Source organism: Saccopteryx leptura, chromosome 8 (genome assembly GCF_036850995.1).
Source record: "Saccopteryx leptura isolate mSacLep1 chromosome 8, mSacLep1_pri_phased_curated, whole genome shotgun sequence".
Lineage (NCBI taxonomy): Eukaryota > Metazoa > Chordata > Mammalia > Chiroptera > Emballonuridae > Saccopteryx > Saccopteryx leptura.
Window position 1 is genome coordinate 55174263 of NC_089510.1, and position 7022 is coordinate 55181284.

The window sequence follows — 7022 nt, forward strand, 5'->3', positions numbered from 1 at the left end:
CCTCAGTGCCTGGGGCCAACTTTGCTCAAGCCATGACTCCGGGAGGGGAAGAGAAAGAGAGAAAAGAAGAGGGGGAGCAGTGGAGAGGCAGACAGTCACTTCTCCTGTGTACCCTGACTGGGAATCAAACCTGGGACTTCTACAGGCCGGGCAGATGCTCTACCACTGAGCCAACCGGCCAGGACCTAGGTAATGGATCTTCAATCTACCTGCTTACATTTCTCGATCTCCTGACTCGTTTGACCCTTGTATAGACATGTCAATTCTCTCCTAGTTTGTTCTTTGCTTCTCCTCCTACCATCTCTACAGTTTTTTAAGTGATACTGGGCACCATACAGCTTAATACAATGGACACCGCAAATCAAAAGATTTTATCTCACTGGGCCTTCCTGGCAACGGTCTGTTGGAGTGAAATAGTGTTTGTCTCTTTGGGAAGACAGTCACCTTCCACTTTCCACCTGGCCTTCTGCATTCATTTACCTGATTCTGTTCAGCATTTGTGTCTATGACTCCTGTAAATTTTGAAGGACATAACTCAACCCAAAGCAGCAACTTCTCTATCCTCATGTAGCTCCTTCTAGAGCAGCACACACTTCTTCCATTTCTCTCATTTAATGGAAGCAGGCAGCCTGGGAAACATGTATGAACTAATTCTCATCTCTACCAAACCTTGTGGAAAAAGTCAAAGAAAAAAGATCCAGAAACACTGCCTGTTAGAGCAGAAAGAGTTTGAAGATCAGACTTCTGCTTAGATATCATTTTATAGATGAGGAAATAAGACACAGGAGGATCCTGTGACATGCCAGGGGCCAAGGTCACAGCCCGTCTGAACTGGAAGAGGCCTTGCATATCATCTGTTCTGTCATTCTCTGAGGGATGGCTTCCCTGCACAATGTTCCTGCCAAAAGGCCCAAGTTCATTTCACATCTGCCTGTCAGAGATCCAAGTATTTCAAGACAGAGATCATGTCACATAAATTTTTTTTAAATAAAAATCTTCAATTCTAAATAAAATATTCAATTCCTTTTAAGACTTGATTTCAAGTGTCTGTATTGTCCTGTACACCCCCTTGTGTTTGTTATCTTACAGGGTGTGCCTAGAAAAGGAAACTTGTAGAGGTGGCCAGAGTTTCATAAAGTGGATCAAGTCAATTACCTCCCTTACTCTTGATATTATGCTTCTGTAAATACAGCCTTTAGTCATCTTAGCACATCTCTCTGCCCTTGTACGTTACTCTAGTCTTAAATCCTTTACATGTGTGTTATGAAAAGCCCAGCCCCTCACCTAGTGCCTGGGTATTTGGCTTTTCTCTCCTGTTAACTTCCATCTTGCTAAATTCTCCTCATTGCTCCAGCCTAATGAGCTCTCTTTGTTCTGATCCCGGCATCCTCTCCATTTACTGCGTCCTCTGGCTTCATTCACATTGGCTGCAGATTCATCAGGTGGTCACTTGTACTTATCTAGCTCGTGGGCAAAATTTTCACCAGGACAGAGACTTTCCCCTGGATTCACATGAATCCAATCAATCAGAACTCCTTGGTGTGGTACATTGTGTTCATTCTCATCCAGCTTGTATTTCTCTATCTCATTCGAAAAGATGTTGTAAGAGATTTGGCTGAAATCCTGTGGCTCCAGTATTTCCCTGCCCTATGGTCTAGCAGCCCATATTTTAAATAATCACTCAAGAAGTTAGTGGCTGAGCTCAAACAGCGTGATATCTACTGTCCTAAATCTCCCCATATATTTGAGAAACATATAAGTAAACACAGTCAAGAGGATTAGGCTCTTCTCTTTTCCATCAGGCAGAGATAAAAGGTTATACGTGAAGGGAGGGATTTAGAGTGACCTGTCCATAATCTAAACTTAAGAATAGAGCTGCAGGCCCTGGCCGGTTGGCTCAGCGATAGAGCGTCGGCCTGGCGTGTGGGGGACCCGGGTTCGATTCCGGCCAGGGCATATAGGAGAAGCGCCCATTTGCTTCTCCACCCCCCCTCCTTCCTCTCTGTCTCTCTCTTCCCCTCCCGCAGGCGAGGCTCCATTGGAGCAAAGATGGCCCGGGCGCTGGGGATGGCTCCTTGGCCTCTGCCCCAGGCGCTAGAGTGGCTCTGGTCGAGGCAGAGCAACGCCCCGGAGGGGCAGAGCATCGCCCCCTGGTGGGCAGAGCGTTGCCCCTGGTGGGCGTGCGGGGTGGATCCTGGTCAGGCGCATGCGGGAGTCTGTCTGACTGTCTCTCCCCGTTTCCAGCTTCAGAAAAATACAAAAAAAAAAAAAAAAAGAATAGAGCTGCAGGCAATTAAAACATCTTTGGCTGAATCTGCTTTGAGTATACCATGTTCTTTCCCATTTTTCTCTCCTACAACTTAGAAAAATTATATATTTTTTCAGTACAGGTTATTAGTCATTTGAAACAGTTCTCCTCGGCTCCTGTAGAATCTCCTTCCCAGAAATGTTGTTAGAGTTGGCATAGACTGGCTTTCAGGCAGATTTCTGGGCCAGATGACCATTACAGTCCCTGCAATCATGTTTCTTGAGCAGTGAGGACCAAGGAAGACGGTATTTGTTTCAAGCATCCACGGCAAGGAGGATATTTCACACTGAAGTGCTGCGTGGTTGCAGATCAAGGGGGTTCAAGTTGTGTCTCCCTCACTGTGCCTGTGTCAAAAATGGATCCAGCACTATGGTTTAAAGACACTTCTTAGCCTGACCAGGCAGTGGCGCAGTGGATAGAGTGTCAGATGAATGCGGAGGACCGATATTCTAAACCCCGAGGTCGCCAGCTCGAGCACAGGTTCACTAACTTGAGCGTGGGCTCTCCAGCTTGAGCGCGGAGTCCCTGGCTTGAGCGTGAGATCATAGACTCATGATCGCATGGTCACTGGTTTGAGCTCAAAGGTCGCTGGCTTGAACAAGGTGTCAATGAACAACTAAGGTGCCACAACGAAGAATTGAGGCTTCTCCTCTCTCTCCCTTCCTGTCAGTCTGTCTCTATCTGTCTGTCTCTCTGTCTCTGTCACAAAAATAAATAAACAAACAACCAAATAAATAAATAATACTTCTTAGGAATATTCTGTTCTCTTAAATAAAAGAATGTTTTTATTATGTGACATGCTAACCTGCAGATGGTTCTGGCCTAATCCAGTGCTCAAAAGTTTCTATGCTGCTTGACCTGTGGTGACGCAGTGGATAAAGCATCAACCTGGAATGCTAAGGTCACCAGTTCAAAACACCAGGCTTGCCTGGTCAAGGCATATATGAGAAGTAACAATGGGTTAATGCTTCCTGCTTTTGTCACCCCACCCCACCCCTACCTTTCTCTCTAAAAAAAAATAATAATAAAATAAAATAAGTCAATAAATAAAATCTTTTTTTAAAAAAGCCTGACCTGTGGCGCTGCAGTGGGTAAGGCATTGACCTGGAATGCTGTGGCTTACCTGGTCAAGGCACATACAAGAAGCAACTGTAAGTTGATGTTTCCCACTCCACCCTCCCCTCCTCCCCACTACCTTTCTCTCTCTCTCCTTCTCCTCTCTGTAAAATCAATAAAATCTTCAAAAATAATTTTTATGCTTGTCTCAAGTTCCATCCTCCTGTGCTATCATAACTCTAATACAGGGGGTCCTTGGGTTACAACACTCTCAACATATGGCGTTTCGAGTTTATGATGCTCACTCCCATAAAAACTTTAAAAAATTGAGACATGAGTGTTTCAACTTACACCGTTAGCATTATACTTACAAACTACATGGGCAAAACTAGTTTGGTTGTACGTGGCAGAAAAACGTACAGTAATGTGAAATATGAGTAAGGGAGTTGGCATCCCCCAGTACGCTTAACTATGCTATTGTGGACTGTTAAAAGTGCAAGTGTTCCATTTGTGTGAGGCTAGGGTGTGTTTTGACTCACACCAAAATTCAGGTTATGTTACTGTCGTAGGAGCAGAATTGTGTTGTAACCCAAGGACCCCTGTATCATAACTGACCTCTGGTTCTCAGCTTTGTCTCTAAAACATGAATAAAGAAAGTCAAACGTAGCTTAGGTGGGAGATATCGGGGTGTCTCTTGACCACAAAAGTGTGGGAGACCCTGAGATGAGTCTACAAGGAAGATACAGGGAATTCCTGATCCCTGCAGGGTTTTAGGCATAGGATATTAACACCAATGATCAGAGACGGGGTTGGTGCAGAATCTAAGGAAGTTGTAACCCCAAACAAGTCTGACCCCAGACCTTGGATAGTTTTCTGTTGTTTTAAGAATTAGCAGGTCACTTGTAAGAGAATTGTCACAGAGATGGAAAAATGGAAACCACATGTTTGAAGTCTCACATAACCAATGTCCTTCCAGAACCAGCAATAACAGCCATGGTGGTTATTTCATAGGATGGCACCTCCTAAATGTCACTGGAACCACCAGCTTCATGTATTGCATTGCTCTGAAAGCCTGTTTCACTCAGCCAAGCCTGACTTTCCACCTTTGTCACCAGTTTCCTCTTAGGTCCAGACCTTCATAGGAAATTATACCATGTTCCTATCATACACATGAGTGCTTTCTTAGTCTTTCTGGACTGCTTCACAAAAACACCATAGCCCAGTGGCTTAAACAACAAACATCCTATTTATGTGAATTAGGATTTTCTACCCTCAACACAATTAAGAGTAAAAAGAGAGGAATTCTTCAATGTACTAATAAGGAAATGAGAGTTTGCCTTACAAATATATGCCCAAACATAGAAGAAATTACTAGGACACATCAGGCTCATGTTTCTCATAAACACAAGAATGAAAACACTTAACACATTCTTGCCGGGACCTGCAGAATTTACTAAATCTTACTAAGAATGTATCTATATATATAAAAAGATAACTTTTTTGTTGTTTTTTTATTTGTAACCCCTCTTTTTTAGGAATTCTAAAAAGCATAACAAAAAATGTAACATAAAAATGTTTTTTGATGTCAGAATAAATTTAATTTTGTCGTATTTATTTCATTCAATTACCATAAAGCATGCTTGGACTTTATATATTTTTTCTTTAATATTTGACCTAATTATTATAATTTCTCAGAAATTTGTATATAGTGAGCATACAATTATTTGTAGGATTTTAAATGCACCCCGGCTTCAAAAAGTTTGAGAACCACTGTCCTAGACCAAGGTACTGACAGATTTAGTGTCTGGTGAGGGCCCAGTTCCTGGTTCATAGATGGCCTTGTTCTGGCTGTGTTTTTTCATGTGGAAGGCTCGAGAAACATCTCTGAGGTCCCTCTTATAAGGGCACTAATCCCACTTATGAGTGTTACATCTTTATAACCTAAGCACTTCCTAAAGACTCAACCTTCAAATACCATCATAATGAAGGTTAGTATTTTTCAACATATGAATTTTGTTGGTAAATAAACATTCAGTCTAGAGCAAGAGCTGTGAGAGTTTTCCTCACCTCAGCCTGGATTCTGGGTATAATCTCTGTGGTCTTGGTCTCAGTCACATTTTGGCTGATGTTAATTGGGTCTAAAATAATTTTTTTGTGTGTGTGACAGAGATAGAGAGAGAGAGAGCGAGACAGAGGGACAGACAGGCAGGAAGGGAGAGAGATGAGAAGCATCAGTTCTTCATTGCTGCTCCTTGGTTGTTCTTTGCTTGCTTTTCTCATGTGTGCCTTGACCGGGAGGCTACAGCGGAATGAATGACCCCTTGCTCAAGCCAGCGACCTTTGGGCTCAAGCCAGTGACCATGGGGTCATGTCTATTTTCCCACACTCAAGTCAGTGACCCCATGCTCAAGCTGGTGAGCCCGTGCTCAAACTGGATGAGTTCACGCTCAAGCCAGCAACCTCAGGGCTTCAAACCTGGGTCCTCTGTGTCTCATTCCAACGCGCTATCCATTGTGCCACTGCCTGGTCAGGTGGGTCAAAATAATTTTAAGGAGTTATCTTGCCTGGCCTGTGGTGGTGCAGTGAATGGACCATTGACCTGGAATGCTGAGGTTGCTTGTTCAAAACCCTGGGCTTGCCCAGTCAAGACACATATGACAAGAAGCAAATGAACAACTAAAGTGAAGAAACTATGAATTGATACTTCTTACTCCTCCTCCCCTCTGTAAAATCAATAAGTAAAGTCTTAAAAAAAAAAAAGAGCTATTTCACCATTGTATATATCACAGACTCCCAGAAAAATCTAGCCATACCAAGAAGATGAACATCTAGTTTTTTTTTAAGTACAGCATAGGGAATACAGTCAATAATATTGTAATAACTATTCACTTTGCCAGGTGGTACTAGAATTATCAGGAGGAACACATTGTAAAGTATATAATTGTCTAACCACTATATGGTACACCTGAAACTAATGCAAAATGATATTGACTATAAACTGTAACTGAAAAAAATAAAATAAAATGAATGCTCTTGATTGAGGGGAACAAAGGGTGGTCATCCAATTTCTTAAAAACTATTTTAAGGCCCTGGCTGCTTGGCTCAGTGGTAGAGTATTGGCCCAGTGTATGGATGTCCTGGGTTCGATCCCCGGTCAGGGAACACATGAGAAGCACCCATCTGCTTCTCTCTCCCTCCCTCTCCCCCTTATCTCCCTCTTCCTCTCTTGTAGCTAGTGTTGATTGGTTCAAGCACTGGCCCCAGGCACTGAGGATAGCTTGATTGATTGTGCATCTGATTTAGCATCAGCCCCAGATGGGGGTTGCCATGGGGATCCCAGTCAGGGTACATGCAGATGTGTGTCACTCTATCTCCCCTTCTCTTACTTTAACAAACAAACAAAAAATGTTTTTAAGAAGTAATATTTTTATAAGCAATTTATTGAACACTAGTACAAACATGTTTGTAGTTTATCATAAGAAAATTAGAAATCACTTATATATCCATTAGTAAAGTAATGTGTTATTCCTGTAACAGCTTCTGTACTATTTAATTTGTTGATAATGAAAATGCTTTCCTATTACTTTCATCAAGTGACTCTTATCACCTTCTCAGTAGTTCCCTACCAGCAGTGGTAGGATTCAAATAATTTAACAAC